The sequence below is a fragment of the Phyllobates terribilis genome, unplaced genomic scaffold (genome assembly GCF_046119375.1).
Source record: "Phyllobates terribilis strain yellow unplaced genomic scaffold, ASM4611937v1 Scaffold_8__6_contigs__length_399053987, whole genome shotgun sequence".
Taxonomy (NCBI): domain Eukaryota; kingdom Metazoa; phylum Chordata; class Amphibia; order Anura; family Dendrobatidae; genus Phyllobates; species Phyllobates terribilis.
This window is the reverse complement of record NW_027362768.1, coordinates 252,474,606-252,501,019: the sequence shown is the minus strand read 5'-3', so window position 1 is coordinate 252,501,019 and position 26,414 is coordinate 252,474,606. Positions and strand designations below refer to the sequence as shown.

The following is a 26,414-nucleotide window of genomic DNA, read 5'->3' as shown; positions in this document are numbered from 1 at the left end:
GACCACAACACCTTAGACCAAATTGTCTCTTTCCACTGGCTGTGTTTTTTGACAAACTCAAGTCAGACCTTCTGGTTCTTTGCAGAGGTGAAAGGCTTCTTGACTGGAACTCGTGCATTCAACCCTACTGCTCTTAGCATTCACACCACAGTTTGGCAAATCACTTTGACCCCATATTCTTCATTCATTTTGTGCGAAATCTGTACAGCACTTTCATGGAGGTCAGATACTAACTTTTTCTTATCACCCATGACAGCACCACAACGAGAGAGGGGATCCACCCGTCCAGAACAGAAAACCTACAGAATAAAAGGGCAGCGCCTCTCCACCACCTCAGTTGGTTTCCTGTCCTTGAGGTGGAACCTTGTTAAAACAGCGGCAGAAGAAAGTAGAGAAGATTTTTCCCAGACCTGGGCTGGTCGGTTTCCAACAGGGCACAGTCTCTGCTGCGGCCGGCGCCAGGGACCTGGAAGCGCCATGGTGGGTCCAAGGGGGCCTGTTCAGTCAGACGGGCGCAAGCAGCAGCCGCACCATTACTTTATGGTGGCCTGGCAGTTGCGCATCCCGGTTGCGCAGGCGCAGGACGGTGTCCAGGAAATCGCTCCCTAAGACACACGTCGGAGGAAAAAGAAGTGACGGAGACCCATGTCTTCTAACATGTTTCTTCCGGCTACTGTTTTGTACCAGCCCGCGACCCTGATGACGAGCGTACCAGAGGGTCCTTGATGGGAGAACCTTAGACAGGCTTACCCGTTGAAGATCCGGATACGACTGAGCGAGCTCCATCTCCATGCATCAGTGGAGAAGCTTCTGTGGAGCGGTGCCCGTCTAGGGTCAGCAGCTCCAGCTCTGCACGTCAGTGAGACAGTAGCTGTGGAACTGCGCCCCTGTCTGGGGTCGGCAGCTCCAGCTCCGTGCATCAGTGGAGAAGCTGCTGTGGAACTACTCCCCTGTCTGGGGTCCGCAGCTCCAGCTCTGCACGCCAGTAGAGAAGCTGCCGTGCAGTGGCGCCCTGCCTGGGGTCAGCAGCTCCAGCTCTGCATGTCAGTAGAGAAGCTGCTGTGGAGCGGCACCCCTGCCTGGAGTCAGCAGCTCCAGCTCTGCACGTCAGTAGAGAAGCTGCTGTGGAGCGGCGCCCCTGCCTGGGGTCAGCAGCTCCAGCTCCGAGCATCAGTGGAGAAGCTGCTGTGGAACTGCGCCCCTGTCTGGGGTCAGCAGCTCCAGCTCTGCACATCAATGTGAGCACCTGTTGAGCTGCGCCCCTGCCTTGAGTCAGCAGCTCCAGCTTTGATTGGAGGCGCCCCTGCCTGGGGTTGGCCACTTCAGTATTGCTCAAGCACGGCCGGATGGAGAGGAAAAGGCCTGTGACTTGGTCCAGCCTCCGAATCTGTACAGCTGGTGGTGAGTGATCTTCGTGAATGTTCACCTTGTTTATGGGGCCCTTTCCTTGTTTTGGTTACTAGGAAAGGCTGAAGGAAGTTAGCGCAAAACTCAAAAATAGGTGTGTGTGCGCTCTGTAAGACCCCATCTGTGCCAAGGGCCTCGTGCTTCAAATTTGACTTAAGGACGGAAGCTGGACCTTAGACCTCTAGGCTAAAGTTAGCGACATGTCTGGGCCACACAGAGCCTGATGATTGCGCTTCAGAATTTACCACAAAAATGAGCCTCAGTAAAGGTTTTTACTGTTGTCCTCCAGTCTGTTTACTCCATCCATAGGACGGCACATGGTGTTAATACAGCACATGGTCTCTGTGAAAGTCTGCTGTCCAGCAGCGTCTCATCAGTTGGCTCCTTCGGGTGGAGCTAGTCTGAAAATTGAGATTTACCACCCAAAGGAAAGGTTTATCCTTCATTCAGATGGATTACTCTTTTAAATAAAAATATGAGCACAGTGCCTCATAAAGCCTCGTTGCGCTTCACAAAGAGCACATCATAGTCCTTCATAGCATAGCGCTTTATAGCACATCGTAGTGCCTCATGGCACATCATAGTGCGTCATAGCATAGTGCGTCATAGCATAGTGCGTCATAGCATAGTGCGTCATAGCATAGCGCTTCATAGCATAGCATAGTGCCTCATGGCACATCATAGCATAGTGCCTCATGGCACATCATCGCATAGTTCCTCATGGCACATCATAGCATAGTTCCTCATGGCACATCATAGCATAGTTCCTCATGGCACATCATAGCATAGTGCCTCATAGCACATCATAGCATAGTGCCTCATAGCACATCATAGTGCCTCATACCACATCATAGTGCCTCATAGCACATCTTAGTGCCTCATAGCATAGCGCTTAATAGTATATCATAGTGCCTCATAGCATATCATAGTGCCTCATAGCACATCATAGTGCCTCATAGCACATCACAGTACCTCATAGCATAGCGCTTCATGGCACATAATAGTGCCTCATAGCGCCTCATAGCACATCATAGCATAATGCCTCATAGCACCTCACAGCGCCTCATAGCACATTATAGTGCCTCATAACGCATCACAGTACCTCATAACGCATCATAGTGTCTCATAGCGCTTCATAGCACATCATAGTGCCATATAGCATCTCATAGTGCTTCATAGTGCCTCATAGCATAGTGCCTCATAGCGCCTTATGGCTCTTCATAGCGCCTCATAGCATAACATATCAGTGACTCATAGCATATCATAGTGCCATATGGTGCATTCATGGTTTATTCATAGTGACGTATAGCACCTGTTAGTACCTCATAGCACTTCACAGTGCCTGTTAGTACCTCATGGGGCCTCATAGTGTCTCTCATTGCTTTAGGGTGCCCCTGTGCCTAGTAGTGCTTTATAGGGTTTCTGTGCCTTGTAGCACCTCTGTGCCTCATAGTCCCTCTTTGTAAAGGTACTGGTTGCACAACTAAGTTTATGTCTGACAAAACCAAGTTCAGTGACTGTAAACTGTGCATAGCAAGCTTACCGAATTCAGGGGGAAAAATATCCTAGCCTCTATTTTGAGACTGAGGGTATTCCTGGCTGGTGCTCGGTGGAATGCCGGTTGGAGGCAGGTGACAATAAGAGCGCTACCTTAGTTTTGCAGGTTAATAATAAACCTTGTAGGGTTTCACTCTTAAAGGTAGGAGGCATCACGTAGTGCTCATACAGCCATTGTGGGTTTGGTTCAATCAAGTCCAGTTTTATTGCTTTTTACAGGTTGCACAGAAGTCATAAACATTAATATTTCTGGTCTTGTCCAAACACTGACTAAATAGGACAGACCCTGACTACTCATATACAGCTCAGCTAACCCAGCTTGATCAAACAAAACAATATTTATCCAGGGCAACCACTGATACTTGCAGACTCAGCTCAGGTGGAGTCTGGCCTGTGTCTCCGAATAGCTCCAAGTCACATACCTTCAGCTCTGCTTCCCAGCAGTCTGACTAAGGTGAATGCCTAGCCTGCTCTGGTGCTTAGCTCTCCAGTTGCCCTAATCAAGACCTGTAAAGCTATTATTTAACCCAGTCCTACCTGGGTTTGTTGCAATCTGAAGGGGCTGTACAGATTCCTGAGAGTTAGATCATTGGAAATGGACTCTATAAGATCTGCTATTAAATCTGCAGTTTCAGATTGCTATATAGTAGTATAGGTGTTTAAGGAGGTATACAATCAGGTTCCAATTCACATGAAACATCAAATTTCCTGAGAATAGTTCTTGCCATAAAATGAGGATTTAGGCTTTCAGTTTGTGTCCTTCCATTCAGATGTTGATGAGCCTTAAGGCTTTATGGAGAATTAGAGTAGTTAGACTACTCTCATATCGAAGGAAGAGGCATTGACAATAGTTTATCTCAACTATTTCGGGATTATGGGCAGATCCATCGAGCGCTGCAGAACTCACTGAACTCTTCCTCATATAAAGAGGAAGAGAATTGCAAATGGACCTTTTTAGCCGTACACTACTGGAACAGTGTCCAACCTGCATTGAATAAGCAAGGAATGTGAAAGTGAGCTTTGGGTCTAGGCCCATTTCCAGTCCAAAGACGGCACCCTGGGATCTGAATCCAGTGCTTACGGCTCTAACAAGCCTTCGCTTGAACCCATGGATTCAGGGTCTTCACATTAAAGACTATTATCCTGGTGGCCCTGACTTCAGCACGGTAAGTTAGTGACATTCAAGCTTTGTCGGTTAATCCTCTGTTTATACAGATCCTAGAAGATGGGCCGATTCCGGAGCTACCCTGTCTTCTAAAGATGGCTTCCAATTTCCATAGAAATCAGGAAATTGTGCACCCTACTTTCTGTGCTAATCCGGGGAATCTATGGCAGAACAATAAGAAAGCGGATGTCCCCATCAAGCATTATATAAGGTTGCGATTCAGTCTTGCACATTCTATAGACACTATAGGCTTTATCTGGGAACTTCTGCTGTCCTTTAGTTTAGGAAAACTGTTCTATAGGCTGTGGTCCCACCCTAACTTTAAAGTTTTTTCTCTGTAAATCTCTCGTTGTGGTGCTGTCATGGGTGATAGGAAAACACTAAATTACTTACCGGCAATGTGATTTTCCTGAGCCCATGACAGCACCCTTATATTCCCTCCCATCACTGGTAGAAGTTGATCACTTCATTTCCTTCGTGGTGTTTGATTCACTCTGTGTGTAAAAGGAAAAATCATGGGATATATAACTATTAAGTAGTGTCCTCTCATGCTCTGTAAACAACTGAGGTGGTGGAGAGGCGCCGCCCTTTTATTCTGTAGGTTTCATGTCCTGGAAGGGAGGATCCCCTCTCTCGTTGTGTTGCTGTCATGGGTTCAGGAAAATCACATTACCGGTAAGTAATTTAGTGTTTTCTTAATAATGTGATCAGTTCTTTAACCCATTTCTGGCCCAGGGCGTTCTAATACGTATCTGTGCCCTGGGCCTTATGGGCCAGATACGTATTAGTACGCCTTGGTGAGGGATGGTGCTGCATTCCTGTGCTATACAGCCGATCAGGCTGCAAAAAGTGAAAGTCCCATAGTGGGACAATGTGTAAATGAAATAAAAATGTCAGACCTATAAAACTGTCCCGCTAGTTAACCCCATTAGTGAACACGGTAAAAAATAAAAAACGAAACATAAAACGATACTTTATCATCATACCACCAAACAAAAAATGGAATAAAACGCGATAAAAAAGACTGAAAAACCGCTGAAAACGTCATCTTGTCCCGCAAAAAACAAGCCCCCATACAGTTCCAACGGCCGAAAAATAAAAAAGTTATAGCTCTCAGAATAAAGCGATGCAAAAACAATTATTTTTTCTATAAAATAGTTTTTAGTGTGTAAAAGCGCCAAAATCTTAAAAAATATATATAAATGTAGTACAGCTGTAAACATACTGACCCAAAGAATAAAGCGGCCTTATCAATTTTACCACACACAGAACGGCATTAAAAAAAAAAAAAAATCCTGAATTGTTGGTTTTTGTTTATTCTGCCTCCCAAAAATCGGAATAAAAAGTGATTAAAAAATGTCACGTGCCCGAAAATGGTACCAATAAAAACGTCAACTTGTCCCGCAAAAAAACAAGCCATCACATGACTCTGTCGGCCGAAATATGCAAAAATTATAGCTCTCAAAATATGGCGATGCAAAAACTAATCTTTGCAAAAAAAAAAGGTTTTTTTAGTGTCTGACAACTGTCAATCATAAAAACTGAATATGATTCTAGTATCACTGTAATTGCACCGACCCGAAGAATAAAGTCGTCTAATCACTTATACCACACGAGGAACGGTGTAAAAAATAAACTAAAAAAGGGTTATTGTTGTGCTAGGGTTAGTGTTAGGGTTGTGCTAGAGTTAGGGTAGGGTAGGGTTGGGCTTGGGCTAGTGTTAGGGTTGTGCTAAGGTTAGGGTTGGGGTTGGGATTTTTTCAGAAGTAAAGAAAAAAAAATGACGACGATATGGTGACTAATGTTGAGCGCAAGTGCTCGCTACTTGAGTTTGCATCGGGTGCTCGGGTATGCACTGGGTATATCGGGTGCTGGAGTGACATGCTCGAGTCTCCACCCTAAATGTTTTGCAGCTGTTATACAGCCGAAAAAACCATGCGGGGATTGCCTTCCATGCATGTGCGATCGCCGCATGTTTTTTTTTGTGTGTCTAATAACCGTGAAACATGCGGGGCGGGGACTCGAGCATGTCACTTGAGCACCCGCGATACTTGGTGCATACCCGAGAACCCGATGCAAACACAAGTAGCGAGCACTTGAACTCAAGACTAATGACAGCTTATTCAATATGATGACCTAATGTTATCAAATTCTGTGTCGTACCTCTGGGTTCAAAATGTTCACTATACACCTTGATAAAATCCTTGAGGGGTGTAGTTTCTAAAATGGAGTCACTTGGGGGAGGAGGGGTTTCCACTGTTTAGGCACATCAGAGCCTCCCCAAACGCAACATGGCATCCGCTAATTATTCAAGCAAATTTTACATTCAAAAAGTCAAATGGCGCTCCTTCCATTCTGAACCCTGCCGTGCGCCCAAACGTGGTTTTCCCCCACATATGGGGTATCGGCTTACTCAGGAGAAAGTGCACAACAAATTGTGTGGTGCAATTTCTCCTGTTACCCTTATGAAAATGCAAAATTGGGGGCTGAAAAACATTTTTGTTGGAAAAATGTGAAAACTTTATTTTTACGGCTCAATGTTATAAACTTCTGTAAAGCACCTGGGAGTTCAGGGTGCTCACCACACATCTAGATAAGTTCCCTGGGGGGTCTAGTTTCCAAAATGGAGTCACTTGTGGGGGGTTTCTACTGTTTAGGCACATCAGGGGTTCCCCAAACGCAACATGGCATTGGCTAATTATTCAAGCAAATTTTACATTCAAAAAGTCAAATGGCGCTCCTTCCCTTCCGAACCCTGCCGTGGCCCAAACAGTGGTTTTCCCCCACATATGGGTTATTAGCGTGCTCAGGAGGAATTGCACAACAAATTTTGGGGTTCATTTTTTAATGATACCCTTGCGAAAATAAAAAAATTGGGGTCTAAAGTAACATTTTTGTGAAAAAAAATAAATGTTAATTTTTTTTCCACATTCCAAAAATTCCTGTGAAGCACTTGAAGGGTTAATAAGCTTCTTGAATGTGGTTTTGAGCACCTTGAGGGTGGCAGTTTTTAGAATGATGTAATTTTTTGGCATTTTCTGTCATAAAGACCCCTCAAATTGACTTCAAATGTGATGTGGTCCCTAAAAAAATGGTTTTGCAAATTTTGTTGTAAAAATGAGAAATCGCTGGTCAATTTTTAACTCTTATAGCTCCCTTAAAAAAAACAACTTTTGGTTCCAAAATTGTGCTGATGTAAAGTAGACATGTGGGAAATGTTATTTATTAACTATTTTGTGTGATATATCTCTCTGATTTAAGGGCATGGAAATTCAAAGTTTGAAAATTGCAAAATTTTCTAAGTTTTCGGCAAATTTCAATTTTTTTCACAAATAAACGCAAGTGATATCGAAGAAATGTTACCACTATCATGAAGTACAATATGTCACGAAAAAAATCTCAGAATCAGGGGGATCCGTTGAAGCGTTCCAGAGTAATTACCTCATAAAGTGACAGTGGTCAGAATTGTAAAAATTGGCCTGGTCATTAATGTGCAAACCACCCTCGGGGGTAAAGGGGTTAATATACATTACACTTGACTTTGAGAACAGATGAATTCCATAGCGGCCTCTTTTTGGCTTTTGCCTGACCTCACGCTCAGAATAATAAGTTTCCTGAGATCTGATGATAAATTTGGCTTTGTCTTTGCCTTGTTTTAACCTAAAAACACACACTTAAGAAAAAAAAAATTAGGCAATATTTGACTACGCATGACAAAATATGCAAAATATTTGGCCCAGCAAATGATGAAAACTAACACATAAAGAGATAAAACAATGTCAAACACAATTTTCTTCCTTATAGCTGACAACCATTTGCTTCTGGTTTACTAGAATCACTAGGAAAATGGCATCAAAACAACTAGACGGAAGTAATCACACTTTTAAAAAAAAATGCAAAACTTTTGGTCGACACGGTATAAGCCCTACTTCAAAAATAAGCACTAGTAACAGTCAGGACCAGCATTAGGGGGAATAAAACTGGGCAATCTCCCACTAACGCCACTCTCTTAGGGGGCCCTAGTGCTTCTATTCCGAGGTTAAGACTGCTTGAGGACCTTTGGTGACATCACAGTCAAGTTATATGGTATTCAGGGTCGGCGTTAGTGGGAAGTGGGGGCAAACTGGGCAATTTTTCAGTTCCCCCATTCTTAGAGGTCCCCAGCGTTTCTACACTGGCTGTTAGTATGTGCAGTGTGTGTACGTACATGTGCAGTGTCTGTGTGTAAATATACATGTGTATTTATGGGCATTGTGTATATACATACAGTGAAGGAAATAATTATTTGACCCCTTGCTGTTTTTGTAAGTTTGTCCACTGACAAAGACATGAACAGTCCATAATTTTAAGGGTAGGTTAATTTTAACATTGAGAGATAGATTATCCAAAAAAAAAAATCAAGAAAACCACATTTTATAAATTAGATTTGCTTATTTCCCAGAGGAGCATTGCGGCTTTAAAAGTCTCCTCACCTGACGTGCTTAACACGTCACTCTCCGCAAGGAGAAATATTATCTATAAATTAGATACATTTATTTGCATTTAGCAGTGAGAAATAAGTATTTGATCCATCTGGCAAACAACACTTAAAGGGGTTGTCCAGTACTTTTAAAAATATGCCAATGTGTTTTAATGATAAATAGAAGCTTCTTTCTAATTACCTCCTGGTGCTGTTTCTGCCTGTGAGCGGCGCTATCGGTGGCCGCTCACAGGCAGCACGTGACCCCCGGCTGCAGCTGGCTCTGACATACGCTGATGTCACGACAAGTCCAGGCTGCAGCCGAGGGTCCCTCTTCCACATTCCGCCGGTGGCTGCTGGGTTGTGGGCGGGGTTTCCCAACGCATCACACCCGGCATCCACCGTGTGCTCTCCCTCTCCCCATTCATTGGGAAAGCATGCAGTGGATGCGGGGAATAACCCCGCCCACAACCCATCAGCCACCGCGGGGACCCCAGAGCTGAGTCACGCCTCGACGTGACGTCAGCGGGGGGGGGGGGTCACGTGCTGCCTGTGAGCAGCCACCGATAGCGCCGCTCACAGGCAGAAACAGCACCAGGAGGTAATTAGAAAGAAGCTTCTATTTATCATTAAAACACATTGGCATATTTTTAAAAGTACTGGACAACCCTTTTAATACTTGGAGGCAAAACCCTTGTTGGCAAGCACAGCAGTCAGACATTTTTTGGAGTTGATGATGAGGGTTGCACACATGTCAGGAGGAATTTTGGTCCACTCCTCTTTGCAGATCATCTCTAAATCATTCAGATTTTGAGGCTGTCGCTTGGCAACTCGGAGCTTCAATTCCCTCCATAAGTTTTGTATGGGATTAAGGTCTGGAGACTGGCTAGGCCACTCCATGACCTTAATGTGCTTCTTTTTGAGCCACTCCTTTGTTGCCTTGGCTGTATATTTTGGTCATTGTCTTGCTGGAAGACCCAGCCACGACCCATTTTTAATGTCCTGGTGGAGGGAAGGAGGTTGTCACTCAGGATTTTATGGTACATGGCTCCATCCATTCTCCCATTGATACAGTGAAGTAGTCCTGTGCCCTTAGCAGAGAAACACCCCCAAAACATAATGTTTCCACCTCCATGCTTGACAATGGGGACGGTGTTCTTTTTGGTCATAGGCAGCATTTCTCTTCCTCCAAACACGGCGAGTTGAGTTAATGCCAAAGAGCTCAATTTTTGTCTCATCTGACCACAGCACCTTCTCCCAATAACTCACAGAATCATCCAGGTGTTCATTGGCAAACTTCAGACGGGCTTGCACATGTGCCTTCTTGAGCTGGGGGACCTTATGGGCACTGCAGGATTTTAAACCTTTAAGATGTAATGTGTTACCCATGGTTTTCTTGGTGACTGTGGTCCCAGCTGCCTTGAGATCATTAACAAGTTCCCCCCATTTAGTTTTAGGCTGATCTCTCATCTTCCTCATGATCAAGGATACCCCACGAGGTGAGATTTTGCATGGTGCCCCAGATCGATGTCAATTGACAGTCATTTTGTATTTCGTCCATTTTCTTACTATTGCACCAACCATTGTCTCCTTCTCACCCAGCGTCTTACTTATGACTTTGTAGCCTATTCCAGCTTTGCGCAGGTCTATGATCTTGTCCCTGACATCCTTAGAAAGCTCCTTGGTCTAGCCCATGTTGTAGAGGTTAGAGTCTGACTGATTAATTGAGTCTGTGGACAGGAGTCTTTTATACAGATGACTATGTGAGACAGCTGTCTTTAATGCAGGTAACGAGTTGATTAGGAGCGTCTAACTGGTCTGTATGACCCAGAACTCAAAATGGTTTGTAGGGGATCAAATACTTATTTCTCACTGCAAAATGTAAATAAATGTATCTAATTTATACAATGTGATATTCCTTGATTTTTGTTTTGGATATTCTATCTCTCAATTAACCTACCCTTAAAATTATAGACTGTTCATGTCTTTGTCAGTGGGCAAATTTACAAAAACAGCAAGGGATCAAATAATTATTTCCTTCACTGTACGTGTGTGGATAGATAGATATAAAAAATTTTATATATATATATATATATATATATATATATATATATACTCAGTACAGACCAAAAGTTTGGACACACCTTCTCATTTAAAGATTTTTCTGTATTTTCATGACTATGGAAATTGTGCATTCACACTGAAGGCATCAAAACTATGAATTAACACATGTGGAATTATATACTTAACAAAAAAGTGTGAAACAACTGAAAATATGTCTTATATTCTAGGTTCTTCAAAGTAGCCACCTTTTGCTTTTATGACTGCTTTGCACACTTTTGGCATTCTCTTGATGAGCTTCAAGAGGTAGTCACCGGAAATGGTTTTCACTTCACAGGTGTGCCCTGTCAGGTTTAATAAGTGGGATTTCTTGCCTTATAAATGGGGTTGGGACCATCAATTGTGTTGTGCAGAAGTCTGGTGGATACACAGCTGATAGTCCTACTGAATAGACTGTTAGAATTTGTATTATGGCAAAAAAAAAAGCAGCTAAGTAAAGAAAAACGAGTGGCCATCATTACTTTAAGAACTGAAGGTCAGTCAGTCTGAAAAATTGGGCAACCTTTGAAAGTGTCCCCAAGTGCAGTTGCAAAAACCATCAAGCACTACAAAGAAACTTGCTCACATGAGGACCGCCCCACGAAAGGAAGACCAAGAGTCACCTCTGCTTCTGAGGATAAGTTTATCCGAGTCACCAGCCTCAAAAATCGCAGGTTAACAGCAGCTCAGATTAGAGACCAGGTTAATGCCACACAGAGTTCTAGCAGCAGACACATCTCTACAACAACAGTTAAGAGGAGACTTTGTGCAGCAGGCCTTCATAGTAAAATAGCTGCTAGGAAACCACTGCTAAGGACAGGCAACAAGCAGAAGAGACTTGTTTGGGCTAAAGAACACAAGGAATGGACTTTAGACCAGTGGGAATCTGTGCTTTGGTCTGATGAGTCTGACGCGCCCCCTGGGCCTGTGCTGCTGCTGCTGTGCAGGGGGAATACCCGGAGCCAGATTGCTGGGGGTTGTAGTTCTCCGTGGTGGTGACCCGGTCCGTGCCCAGGGTGGTCAAACCAGTGGCAGTCTAAATGTTGTAATAAGTGTCCGACTACGCCACCCGTGGATTGCGGTCAGTGGGGACCGCCGCTGCGCTGCCGACCGCTGAGGCTGATGTTGGTTGCGCAGCCGAGTATGGGATAACTCCCCACAGGAGGAGTATTGCCTCAGGGCAGCTAATGTGAGAGATGATGGGAGTGATGGTGTGAGCGTCCCAGTACTAATGGTGCTGGTGCGGCAAGGAATCACAGAGACGTGTGGTGCAGTTCAGGGTCTTTACTGATGGTACAAGGCAGACCCTCCCGGGAGTACTGGCTAGTATAAGGGGCCTGGTCAGTCTGCGAGCAAGCAGGAGTTCCCCTGGCCAGGTGGAGTTGTAGGCCTCCCCGTTAATCTGCACTCTTCCTGGCTACCTTGCTGTCAGCGGTTACAAGTAGCCCACGTCCCTGAGTATACCGTGTGGTGCTCACCCGTATGGCTGGTGACTTGGGGCCTTCTGTTAGCCTCCGCTCCTGGATGGCGGCGCTGGTCCCTTCTTTGTGACTGAGCCTCCGGGCTTCTATGGCCAGAGGACCTGGAATCCCCTGCCGGCTGGTTTCTGCTGCTGGGTTTATATCAGTCCCCACAGCCTCGGACTCCTGTGTCCGGTTTTAGTGTCTTCGTCCAGGGCGAGCTCTGCTCAGCTCCAGCCCCTGGACTTCAGCTACTGCTCCTCCAGAGCTCCTGTTCTTGCTTTCCCTCTCCAGGCTCTGACTGCTCTAATCCCGCCCCAGACCCAGTTTAAAAGGGCAGATTCCTCCCCTCCCAGGTCTGGGCGGACCGTGTTGCATGTTTAGGGATCCTGACCAGAGAAACCTCCCACTTGCTCTCAGACATAATATCTCTATTACTGTGGCAACCAGACCCCTGGGGTGTCACAAGTCCAAATTTGAGATCTTTGGTTCCAACCACCGTGTCTTTGTGCGACGCAGAAAAGGTGAACGGATGGACTCTACATGCCTGGTTCCCACCGTGAAGCATGGAGGAGGAGGTGTGATGGTGTGGGGGTGCTTTGCTGGTGACACTGTTGGGGATTTATTCAAAATTGAAGGCATACTGAACCAGCATGGCTACCACAGCATCTTGCAGCGGCATGCTATTTCATCCGGTTTGCATTTAGTTGGACCATCATTTATTTTTCAACAGGACAATGACCCCCAAACACACCTCCAGGCTGTGTAAGGGCTATTTGACCAAGAAGGAGAGTGATGGGGTGCTACGCCAGATGACCTGGCCTACAGAGTCACCAGACCTGAACCCAATTGAGATGGTTTGTGGTGAGCTGGACCGCAGAGTGAAGGCAAAAGGGCCAACAAGTGCTAAGCATCTCTGGGAACTCCTTCAAGATTGTTGGAAGACCATTTCCGGTGACTACCTCTTGAAGCTCATCAAGAGAATGCCAAGAGTGTGCAAAGCAGTCATCAAAGCAAAAGGTGGCTACTTTGAAGAACCTAGAATATAAGACATATTTTCAGTTGTTTCACACTTTTTTGTTAAGTATATAATTCCACATGTGTTAATTCATAGTTTTGATGCCTTCAGTGTGAATGTACAATTTTCAAAGTCATGAGAATACAGAAAAATCTTTAAATGAGGTGTGTCCAAACTTTTGGTCTGTACTGTATATATGTGTATATATATATATATATATATATATATATATGTATATACGCACACTCACCCACAGTGTATACATACATAGATAGGCAGTGGCATGTAAAGGTTTGGGCACCCCTGGTCAAAAATTACTGTTATTGTGAACAGTTAAGCAAGTTGAAGATGAAATGATCTCTAAAGAGCTTAAAGTTAAAGGTGACACATTTCCTTTGTATTGTAGACGAAAATAAAATATATTGCCATTTTTTACATTTTAACCCCTTTCCGACTACATCAGTAATAGTACGTAGCTGTGCCCTGGGACTTATGGACCAGCTACGTATTATTACGCATAATGCGATATCTCCCGCACACAAGCGGTGCTTGGCGATCGCCGCCGAGTGTCAGCTGATTGTCACAGCTGCCACCTGGTACTATGTGCAGGGAGCGGTCTAATACGATCACAGCATTGCGGGGGCAGGGGGAGGTAAGCGCAATACTCACCTCTTCTTCCGGAGTCCAGCGATGTCTGCTGCGGCTTCCGGATGTTGTCGTGATGACCCGATGTCTTCAATGTGTAAAAGTAAAAAAAAAGTGTCAGAGAGTGAAAAAATAAAATAAAAAAAAATTAATTGTAAAAATATTTTTAAAAAAATGAAAAAAATAATCCCCAAAAAATAAAAATATATTGAACCCATAATATTTATTTATTATGAATAAAAAAATAAACCAATAAAAGTACACATATTAGGTATCGTCACGTCCGGAACGACCTGACCTATAAAACTGTCCCACTAATTAACCCCTTTAGTGAACACGGTAAAAAAAAGCAAGGCAAAAAAACAATGCTTTATCATCATACCGCCAAACATAAAATGGAATAACGCGATCAAAAAGACAAATGTAAATAAAAATGGTACCGCTGAAAACGTCATCTTGTCCCACAAAAAGCAAGCTGCCATACAGCTCCATCATCCGAAAAATAAAAAAGTTATAGCTCTCAGAATAAAGCGATACAAAAAAAATATTAGTTTTTGTGTAAAAGAGCCAAAACATACAAAAACAATATAAATGCGGTACCGCTGTAAACGTACTGACCCGAAGAATAAAGCTGCCCTATAAATTTTACCACACGCGGGCATAAAAAAAAAACATAAAAACAATTCCGGAATTGCTGGTTTTTGTTTATTCTGCCTCCAAAAAAATCGGAATAGAAAGCGATCGAAAAATGTCAGATGCCCGAAAATGGTACCAATAAAAACGTCAACTTGTCCTGCAAAAAACAAGCAGTCACATGACTCTGTCGGTCAAAATATGGAAAAATTATAGCTTTCAACATATGGTGATGCAAAAACTAGTCTTTGCAAAAAAAAGCGTATTTTAGTGTGTGACAGCTGTCAGTCATAAAAACCCGATATGAATCTGGTATTGTTGTAATCGCACCGACCCGAAGAATAAAGTCGTCTAATCACTTAAACCACACGAGGAACGGTGTAAAAAAATAAACTCTAGGGTTAGGTTTGTGCTAGGGTTAGGGTTGTACAACCCCTGGCAAAAATTATGGAATCACCAGGCTCGGAGGATGTTCATTCAGTTGTTTAATGTTGTTGAAAAAAAGCAGATCACAGACATGGCACAAAACTAAAGTCATTTCAAATGGCAACTTTAGGGCTTTAATAAACACTAAAAGAAATCAAGATTAAAAATGTGGTACTCAGGGTAATTTTTTTCCGACCAAGCAGAGGGAAAAAATTATGGAATCACTCAATTCTGAGGAAAAAATTATGGAATCATGAAAAAAAACACACAAAAGAACACTCCAATATATCACTAGTATTTTTTGCCCCATCTCTGGCTTTAATAACAGCTTGCAGTCTCTGAGGCATGGACTTAATGAGTGACAAACAGTACTCTTCATCAATCTGGCTCCAACTTTCTCTGATTGCTGTTGCCAGATCAGCTTTGCAGGTTGGAGCCTTGTCATGGACCATTTTCTTCAACTTCCACCAAAGATTTTCAATTGGATTGAGATCCGGATTATTTGCAGGCCATGACATTGACCTTATGTGTCTTCTTTCAAGGAATGTTTTCACAGTTTTTTGCTCTATGGCAGGATGCATTATCATCTTGAAAAATGATGTCATCATCCCCAAACATCCTTTCAATTGATGGGATAAGAAAACTGTCCAAAATATCAACGTAAACATAGGCATTTATTGAAGATGTAATGACAGCCATCTCCCCAGTGCCTTTACCTGACATGCAGGCCCATATCATCAATGACTGTGGAAATTTGCATGTTCTCTTCATGCAGTCATCTTTATAAATCTCATTGGAATGGCACCAAACAAAAGTTCCAGCATCATAACCTTGCCCAATGCAGATTTGCGATTCATCACTGAATATGACTTTTATCCAGTCATCCACAATCCACAATTGCTTTTCCTTATCCCATTGTAACCTTGTTTTTTTCTGTTTAGGTGTTAATGATGGCTTATGTTTAGCTTTTCTGTATGTAAATCCCATTTCCTTTAGGCGGTTTCTTACAGTTCGGTCACAGACTTTGACTCCAGTTTCCTCCCATTCGTTCCTCATTTGTTTTGTTGTGCATTTCTTGTTTTGGAGACATATTGCTTTAAGTTTCCGGTCTTGATGCTTTGATGTCTTCCTTGGTCTACCAGTATGTTTCCCTTTAACAACCTTCCCATGTTGTTTGTATTTGGTATAGATTTTAGACACAGCTGACTGTCAACAACCAACATCTTTTGCAACATTGTGTGATGATTTACCTTCTTTTAAGAGTTTGATAATCCTCTCCTTTGTTTCAATTGACATCTCTCCTGTTGGAGCCATGATTCATGTCAGTCCACTTGGTGCAACAGCTCTCCAAGGTGTGATCACTCCTTTTTAGATGCAGACTAACGAGCAGATCTAATTTGATGCAGGTGTTAGTTTTGGAAATAAAAATTTACAGGGTGATTCCATTATTTTTTCCTCAGAATTGACTGATTCCATAATTGTTTTTCCATCTGCTTTGTCTGAAATAAAATTACCCTTACTGAGTACCACATTTTTAATCTTGATTTCTTTTAGTGTTTCGTAAAGCCCTAAAGTTGCCATTTGAAATGACTTTAGTTTTGTGCCATGTCTGTGATCTGCTTTTTTTCAACAACATTAAACAACTGAATGAACATCCTCCGAGCCCGTTGATTCCATAATTTTGCCAGGGGTTGTATTAGGATTGGGGTTAGGGTTGGGCTAGGGTTGAGGTTAGGGTTGGGATTTTTTCAAAAGTAAAGAAAAAAAAAAAGATAACGATATGGCAACCAGTGTTGAGCACAAGTGCGTGCTACTTGAGTTTGCATCGGGTGCTCAGGTATGCACTGAGTATCGTGGGTGTTCGAGTGACATGCTCGAGTCTCTGCCCCATATTCTTCGCGGATAAAAAAAACGTTGCTGGGATCGCCTGCCATGTACGAGCGATCCCTGCATGTTTTTTTTTTTTTTTTTTTGGGGTGCCTTACAACCATGAAACATGCGGGCCAGGGACTCGAGCATGTCACTCGAGCACCCATGATACATGGTGCATACCCGAGTACCCGATACGAACACAAGTAGCGAGCACTTGCGCTCAAGACTAATAACAACTTATTCAATATGATGACCTAATGTTATCAAATTCTGTCGTACCTCTGGGTTCAAAATGTACACTATACCCCTTGATAAAATCCTTGAGGGGTCTAGTTTCCAAAATGGAGTCAACTGTGGGAGGTTTCTACTATTTAGGCACATTAGGGGCTCCCGAAATGCGACATGGCGTCCGCTCTTGATTCCAGCCAATTTTGCGTTCAAAAAGTCACACAGTGCTCCTTCCCTTCTGAACCCTAATGTGCGCCCAAACAGTGTATTTTCCCCCACATATGGGGTATTGGCGTACTCAGGAGAAATTTCTCCTCTTACCCTTGTGAAAATAAAAATTTGGGGCTAAAAGATCATTTTTGTGGAAAAAGTTAGATTTTTTTATTTTCACGGCTCCATGTTATAAACTTCTGTGAAGCACCTGGGGGTTAAGGGTGATCACCACACATCTAGATAAGTTCCCTGAGGGGTCTTGTTTCCAAAATTGTATCACTTATGGGGGGGGTTCCACTGTTTAGGCACATCAGGGGCTCTCTAAACGCAACATGGCGTCCGCTAGTTATTCATGCAAATTTTACATTCAAAAAGTCAAATGGCGCTCCTTCCCTTCTGAGCCCTGCTCTGCGCCCAAACAGTGTTTTTTCCCCACGTAAGGGGTATCTGCGTGCTCAGGGGAAATTGCACAACAAATTTTGTGGTCTATGTTTTCCTGTTACCCCTGCAAAAATAAAAACATTTGGGTCTAAAGTAACATTTTTGTGAAAAAAGTTACATGTTCATTTTTTTCTTCCCCATTCCAAAAATTCCTGTGAAGCACGTGAAGGGTTAATAAACTTCTTGAATGTGGTTTTGAGCACCTTGAGGGGTGCAGTTTTTAGAATGGTGTCACTATTGGGTATTTTCTGTCATAAAGGCCCCTCAAAGTCGCTTCAAAGGTGATGTGGTCCCTAAAAAATGGTTTTGCAAAAGAGAAATCGCTGGTCAACTTTTAACCCTTATAGCTCCCTAATAAAAAAAAAAATAATAATTTGGTTCCAAAATTGTGCTGATGAAAAGTAGACATGTGGGAAATATTATTTATTAACTATTTTGTGTGATATATCTCTCTGATTTAAGGGCATAAAAATTAAAATTGCGAAATTTTCAACATTTTTGCCAAATTTCCGATTTTTTCACAAATAAACGCAAGTGATATTGAAGAAATTCTACCACTATCTTGAAGGAAAAACAATCTCAGAATCAGCGCAATCCGTTGAAGCTTTCCAGAGTAATTACCTCATAAAGTGACAGTGGTCAGATTTGTAAAACTTGGCCCGGTCATTAACGTGCAAACCACCCTCGGGGGTAAAGGGGTTAAAAATGAAAATGGGCCAATGCAAAAGTTTGGGCACCCACCCTGGATTGTTAGTAATGTAAGGTGGCGGTGTTCACACCGTGCAGTAACTGAGGCAGTGACCCAAGCAAGTCCAACATAAGCAGCTTTTATTCCGCAGGCTCACGGGTAAACAGAAAAGTCCTCCGGTTCGCAGCCGGGTTAACACAAGTCCATAACAACGGTTGCTTGGGGCAACTGTCGCGCCGGGCCGCTCAGAGCCTGACGGGTGCAGAGCCTTCCCAGGAGTGGGTTCAGCTACTCACAGGTCCGCCGAGCTTTCCTGCTATGCTCCTAGCAGGTCCCAACACTGAACAACACTAACCTTTAATGCAGGGTTTTTAAAGGACCTGTGGCAAGAGCCACTGGAAAACCTGGGTTGGAGGGAGGAGGCCGCCCCACTGCCTTCCTGTAGCCTCCTCCAAGAAATGAAGGCCCTGCCGGGTTTTACTTAATCTGCCTTAGCCAGATAGCCTGACCAGGTCAATGCTCACCTGCATTACAGCCACAGCTGTGTCTGTGACTGCAATGCACTCCAATGGGTTTAATAGGTCTCTGTACACATTCTAGGGGATATATAACGTCCCTCGTATACGATACCAGTCACTGCCTCACAGTACGTAGTAGCACCCACTTTTGTAAGTATCACAGCTTGTAAACACTTTTCGTAGCCAGCAAAGATTCTTTCAATTCTTGTACAGGTGCATCTGACTAAATTAGAATATCATCAAGAAGTTAATTTATTTCATTTCTTCAATACAAAAAGTCAAACTCATATATTATATAGAGTCATTACAAACAGAGTGATCTATCTCAAGTGTTTATTTCTGTTAATGTTGATGATTATGGCTTACAACCAATGAAAACACAAAAGTTATTATCTCAGTAAATTAAAATAATTAACAAAAAACACCTGAAAAGGCTTCCTAAGGGTTTAAAAAGGTCCCGTAGTCTGTTTCAGTAGGCTCCACAATCATGGGGAAGACTGCTGACTTGACAGATGTCCAGAAGGCAGTCACTGACACACTCTATAAGGTCCCAGAGTTCCAATTTTCATTTGGAAATCAAGGTCCCAGAGTCTGGAGGAAGAGTAGAGAGGCACACAATCCAAGCTGCTTGAGGTCTAGTGTGAAGTTTCCACAATCAGTGATGGTTTGGGGAGCCATGTCATCTGCTGGTGTAAGTCCACTGTGTTTTATCAAGACCAAAGTCAGCACAGCTTTCTACCAGGAAATTTTAGAGCACTTCATGCTTCCCTCTGCCAACAAGCTTTTAGAGATGTATATTCTATTCTCCAGCAGGGCTTGGCACCTGTCCACACTGCCAAAAGTACCAATACCTGGTTTAAAAGCAACAGTATCACTGTGGTTGATTGGCCAGCAAACTCGCCTGACCTTAACCCCATAGAGAATCTATGGGTTATTGTCAAGAGGAAGATGAGAGACACCAGAACCAACTATACAGATGAGCTGAAGGCTGCTATCAAAGCAACCTGGCCTTCCATGACACCTCAGCAGTGCCACAGGCTGATCGCCTCCATGCCACACCACATTGATGCAGTAATTGATCAGTAGGCCAGCATTTCAGATTTTAAAAATAATTTTCAAGCTGTTGTTATAAAGTATTCTAATTTACTGAGATAATGACTTTTGTGTTTTCATTTGCTCTAAGCCATAACAATCAACATTAACAGAAATAAACATATGAAATAGATCACTCTGTTCGTAATGACTCTATATACTATATGAGTTTCACTTTTTGTATTGAAGAACTGAAATTAACTTTTTGATGATATTCTAATTTAGTCAGATGCCCCTGTATACAGTTGTGCTCAAAAGTTTACATACCCCGGCATAATTTTTCCATTCTTGGCCTTGTTTCAGAGAATATGAATAATAACAAAAAAACTTTTTCTCCACTCATGGTTATTGGTTGGGTGAAGCCATTTATTGTCAAACTACTGTGTTTTCTCTTTTTAAATCTTTAAGAAGTTGTACACTACTTTAGATTACCCCCCCCATGTATTCCCCCGGGGCCCCTAAGACTTTTTGTAAATACCTTCCTTTGCAGATAATGCCTGTGAGCGGCCAATAATGCCTGTGAGCAGCGCTATCGGTGGCCGCTCACAGGCATCACGTGCCCCTGCGCTGACGTCACGACAAGTGAGGCGTGTCTCAGCGCTGGGATCCCCGCTGTGGCTGCTGGGTTGTGGGCGTGGCTACCCCCCGCGTCACACCCAGCATCCACCGCACACTTTCCCCATGAATGGAGAGAGGCAAAGCGCGCTGTGGATGCCGGGTATGACGCTGGGCGTAACCCCGCCCACAGCCTGGCATCCACCGTGGAACAAGGAAGAAAAAGACCCCCGGCTGCTGCCAGCACTTGTCGTGACATCAGCGGATGTCAGAGCCGGCTGCAGCCAGGGGTCACGTGATGCCTTTGAGCGGCCGGTGATAGCGCCGCTCACAGGCAGTATCTGCAACAGAAGGTATTTACAAAAAAAGTCTTAGGGCCCCGGGGGGGGATACATTGGGAGGGGGGTAGTCTAAAGTAGTGGGTAACCCCTTTAATGACAACTAAAAACATCCAAATGACCCTGATCAAAAGTTCACATACCCCAGTTCTTGATACCGTGTATTGCCCCCTCTAACATCAATGACAGCTTGAAGTCTTTTGTGGTAGTTGGGGATGAGGTTCTTTATTTTCTCAGATGGTAAAACTGCCCATTCTTTTTGGCAAAAAGCCTTAAGTTCTTGTAAATTCCTGGGCTGTCTAGTATGAACTGCGAGCTTGAGATCTCCCCAGAGTGGCTCAATGATTTTAAGGTCAGGAGACTGAGATGGCCACTCAAGAACCTTGAATTTGTTCTACTGTAGCCAATGACAGGTCGACTTGGCCTTGTGTTTTGAATCGTCATGTTGAAACGTCCAAGTACGTCCCATGCGCAGTTTCCAGGCTGATGAGTGCAAATTTGCCTCCAGTATTTGCTGATAACGTGCTGCATTCATCTTTCCTTCAACTTTTACCAAGTTTCCTGTGCCTTTGTAGTTCACACATCCCCCAAAACATCAGCGATCCACCTCCGTGCTTTACTGTAGGAATGGTGTTCCTTTCATCATAGGCCTTGTTGACCTCTCTCCAAATGTAACGTTTATGGGTGTGGCGAAAAAGTTCAATTTTGGTCTCTTCACTCCAAATTACCTTGTTCCAGAAGTTTTCCACATGTGACAGACGTGACAGAGTCTGGAGACGCTGTGGAGAGTGATCTGCTGCCTGCAACATCCTTCAGCATGACCGGTTTGGCAGTGGGTCAGTAATGGTGTGGGGTGGCATTTCTTTGGAGGGCCGCACAGCCCTCCATGTGCTCGCCAGAGGTAGCCTGACTGCCATTAGGTACCGAGATGAGATCCTCAGACCCCTTGTGAGACCATATGCTGGTGCGGTTGGCCATGGGTTCCTCCTAATGAAGGACAATGCCAGACCTCATGTGGCTGGAGTGTCAGCAGTTCCTGCAAGATGAAGGCATTGAATCTATGGACTAGCCCTCCCGTTCCCCAAACCTGAATCCGATTGAGCACATCTGGGACATCATGTCTCGCTCCATCTACCAACGTCACGTTGCACCACAGACTGTCCAGGAGTTGGTGGATGCTTTAGTCCAGGTCTGGGAGGAGATCCCACAGTGTAATAATTATAATGGAAACCACAGGAGTCTCTTTGCGTGGAACAAAGATACTACAGAACACAGTTTGTAGGTGTCAAAGTTTATATTATAAACACACGGTGTTTCTAACAAGTGCAGACGAAAACAGTCAGGGGAAAATGCAATCAGCAGAGCAGTCTGTAAGGCACAGTTCACACTAGAGGATGCTAGAAAACAAGTAAGTCTTTATCAAGTCCATACACAAATATATATATAGTTGCAAGGAAGTCCATACAATATATATTAGATAATCCAGGGTGGCCTGGGTAGGAAGTCCCTGATAGTGCAGCACAGACCCGTGCTCTGCAACTATCTAATGAAGTTGAGTCAGAGCAGAAACCAGCTTACTTGTTAGCAAAATGCAGGTGAGGACTGAGGCTCTGAGGAAGCAGCTGGAGCAGCCAGGAGAAGGAGGAATGCTGGTAACAAGTGAATGCAGCAGAATCTCTTAGAGCAGGTAACAGGAGATCCACACAGGTCTGCAGGGGAGAGCAGGAAACTAGGAAACCACCAGGAACAGGTCACAGGCAGAATACTCTACCACTGACTAGAGGCTGGGGTGGAGTTATAAAGCATGAAGACAAGGGGCACATGAGACAAAAGACAGAGGGCAAAAATGGCCAAAATGTAATCAAAAATATTCGAAGTCCTGACACACAGGAGACCATCCGCAACCTCATCAGGAGCATGCCCAGGTGTTGTAGGGAGGTCATACAGGCACGTGGAGGCCACACACAATACTGAGCCTCATTTTGACTTGTTTTAAGGACATTACATCAAAGTTGGATGAGCCTGTAGTGTGTTTTTCCACTTTAATTTTGGGGGTGACTCCAAATCCAGGCCACCATTGGTTAATAAATTTGATTTCCATTGATGATTTTTGTGTGATTTTGTTGTCAGCACATTCAGCTTTGTACTGAACAAAGTATTCAATGAGAATATTTCATTCATTCAGATCTAGGATGTGTTATTTGAGTGTTCCCTTTATTTTTTTGAGCAGTGTATATATGTGCTAGCTTTTGAACCCACTCTACGCCCAGGTGGCGAGCATTTTTATTGGTATATGGTCTCCCCTGCTGGTATGTGCAGCCCCCCTCATGGTATTTGTGCTGCCCCCATCCTGGTATTTGTGCTGCCCCCATCCTAGTATTTGTGCTGCCCCCATCCTGTCCCTACCATCCTATCCTGGTATGCATGGCACCCCTCATCCCCAATCCTGGTATGCATGGTACCCCTCATCCCCATTTGGTATGCATGGCACCCTTCACCCCCATCTGGTATGCATGGCACCCCTCACCCCCAATCCTGGTATGCATGGCACCCCTCACCCCCAATCCTGGTATGCATGGCACTCCTCATCCCTATCCTGGTATGCATGGTACTCCTCATCCTGGTATGGATGGTAGCCCTCATCCCTATCCTGGTATGCATTACACCCCATACCTCATCCTGGTATGCATGGTATCCCCTCATCCCTATCCTGGTATACATGGTACCCCATCATCCCTATCCTGGTATGCATGGCACCCTTCATCCCTATCCTGGTATGTATGGTACCCCTTATCCTGGTATGCATGGCACCCCATCCCTCATCCTGGTATGCATGTCACCCCTCATCCCCAATCCTGGTATGCTTGATACCCCCTTTTGATTCCGACGCCTCACTCCTGCCCCGGTCTCCCGCAAAGAGAGGCGCCGCGACAACGCTCCTCCCGGTCAGGTAAGTATGTAAATTTGGCATACCGTGATCTCTGGCGCCATACACACTCCTCTTACCTGTAACGGCTCCATGCGTGTTTCTGTCTGGAGCGAGACTGCGCAGGCGTGTCACACTTGCACAGTCTATAAAGGCTTCAGACAGAGACATGCATCTCCCGTTATATTATAGATATTGTAATGCAGCGGCTTGCTGCATTTGCCAAAATGTCTGAGGGGGTGTGTTCTGGCTGACCATGTACCTCCCCTTCAGGTGACTGATCACATGACTGTGACATCATCACAGTTCCTGTGCGCTCAGAGGGATATATATATCCGGGTGGTTTTGAAACACCAGGGGCAAGAGACCTGATCCCTGTGGTCTGGGACATCATTAGCCCTGGAAGGCACGTGGCCTGGAGACCACGTCTGGTGAGCCTTAAACCACAGCTTTGGCAGAACAGAGCTGATAGAAGCAGCTAAGACGCTTCAAAGGTAAAAACGGTGCTTTATACGGTCATTGATGTTGTTACCTTGCTGAAGTCTATATCTGAAGCCAAGCGGGCATAGTTGCCACTGAAAAGGCTCTAGGATATTACATGTGTAACATTCCTTCGAGCCACTGAGATGGACTATGTTATAAGCAGTTTATGATGTGTAATAAACTGCTGGACTTCAGATTACCGGAAAACGTTGCATGTGTGCTTTAATTGACCCGGTGAAGTGAGTGCCCCTCCACATGATCAATAGCGCTACCTTACAATATATATATATACATACATACAGTGGGGGAAATAAGTATTTGATCCCTTGCTGTTTTTGTAAGTTTGCCCACTGACAAAGACATGAACAGTCTATAATTTAAGGTAGGTTAATTTTAACATTGGGAGATAGAATATCCAAAATAAAATCACATTGTATAAATTGGATAAATTTATTTGCATTTTGCAGTGAGAAAAGTATTTGATCCCTCTGGCAAACAACTCTTAATACTTGGTGGCAAAACCCTTGTTGGCAAGCACAGCAGTCAGATGTTTTTTGTAGTTGATGATGAGGGTTGTGCACATGTCAGGAGGAATTTTGGTCCACTCCTCTTTGCAGCGGGGGGGGGGTCACGTGCTGCCTGTGAGCGGCCACCGATAGCGCCGCTCACAGGCAGAAACAGCACCAGGAGGTAATTAGAAAGAAGCTTCTTTTTATCATTAAAACACATTGGCATATTTTTAAAAGTACTGGACAACGCTTTTAATACTTGGAGGCAAAACCCTTGTTGGCAAGCACAGCAGTCAGACATTTTTTGTAGTTGATGATGAGGGTTGTGCACATGTCAGGAGGAATTTTGGTCCACTCCTCTTTGCAGATCATCTCTAAATCATTCAGATTTTGAGGCTGTCGCTTGGCAACTCGGAGCTTCAATTCCCTCCATAAGTTTTGTATGGGATTAAGGTCTGGAGACTGGCTAGGCCACTCCATGACCTTAATGTGCTTCTTTTTGAGCCACTCCTTTGTTGCGTTGTCTGTATGGTTTGGGTCATTGTCTTGCTGGTTTTCGACCTGATATGGTGTATTGGCGTACTCAGGAGAAATTGCACAACAAATTTTGAGGTACATTTTCTCCTGTTACCCTTGTGAAAATTAAAAATTTGTGGTGCAAACAAATCACATTTTTCCCACAAAAAATGTTCTTTTAATTTTCACGGCTCTGTTATCAACTTCTGTGAAGCACCTAGGGGTTCATGGTGCTCACCACACATCTAGACATCTACATACATTCTTTCAGGGGTCTAGTTTCCACAATGGGGTCACTTGTGGGGGATTTCCACTGTGTAAACACATCAGGGGCTCGCCAAGCGTGATGTGGCATCCATTCTCGTTTCCAGCTATTTTTGCGTTCAAAAAGTCAAACGGTGCTCCTTCCCTTCCCTTTGGGCTATGCGCCCAAACAGTAGATTTCTCCCATATATGGGGTATAGCGTACTCAGGAGAAATTTTGAGGTTAATTTTCTCCTGTTACCTTTGTGAAAATCAAAAATTAGGGGCCAGAGTAAAATTTTTGTGAAAAAAAACGAAAATGTTAATTTTTTTTCTTCCACGTTGCATTAATTTCTGTGAAGCACCTGAAGGATTAATAAACTTCTTGAATGTGGTTTTGAGCACCTTGAGGGTCCAGTTTTTGGAATGATTACCTTTTGGGTATTTTCTGTCATATGGGCCACCCAAAGTCACTTCAAGTGCGATGTGGTCACTAAAAAAAATGGTGTTATAAATATTGTTGTAAAACTGAAAAATTGCTGATGAACTTTTAACCCTTCTAACTTCCTAACAAAAAAAAATCTGTTCAAAAATTGTGCTGATGTAAAGTAGACATGTGGGAAATGTTATTTATTAACTATTTTGTGTGACCTATCTCTCTCTGGTTTAAGAGTATAAGAATCAAAAGTTTGAAAATGGTGAAATTTTCGCCAGATTTCTGATATTTTCACAAATAAATGCAAGTTATATCACAGATTTTACCACTATCATGAAGTACAATATGTTACCAAAAAAACAATCTCAGAATTAGTGGGATCTGAAAATAACGACAATGACTGATCCATCAAGTGACATCTCATTGATGCCTAATGGACACTATTGGCTACTATTAGAATATGTAGTATAGAATATGTAGTATAGC

The 26,414-nt window shown here is 43.7% G+C and overlaps 1 protein-coding gene across 1 annotated transcript in view; it reads left to right on the top strand.

Annotated features, from left to right (window-relative positions):
* The window catches only part of IFT56 (intraflagellar transport 56), a 118,680-nt gene that overhangs the window by 74,222 nt on the left and 18,044 nt on the right, over positions 1-26,414 (top strand).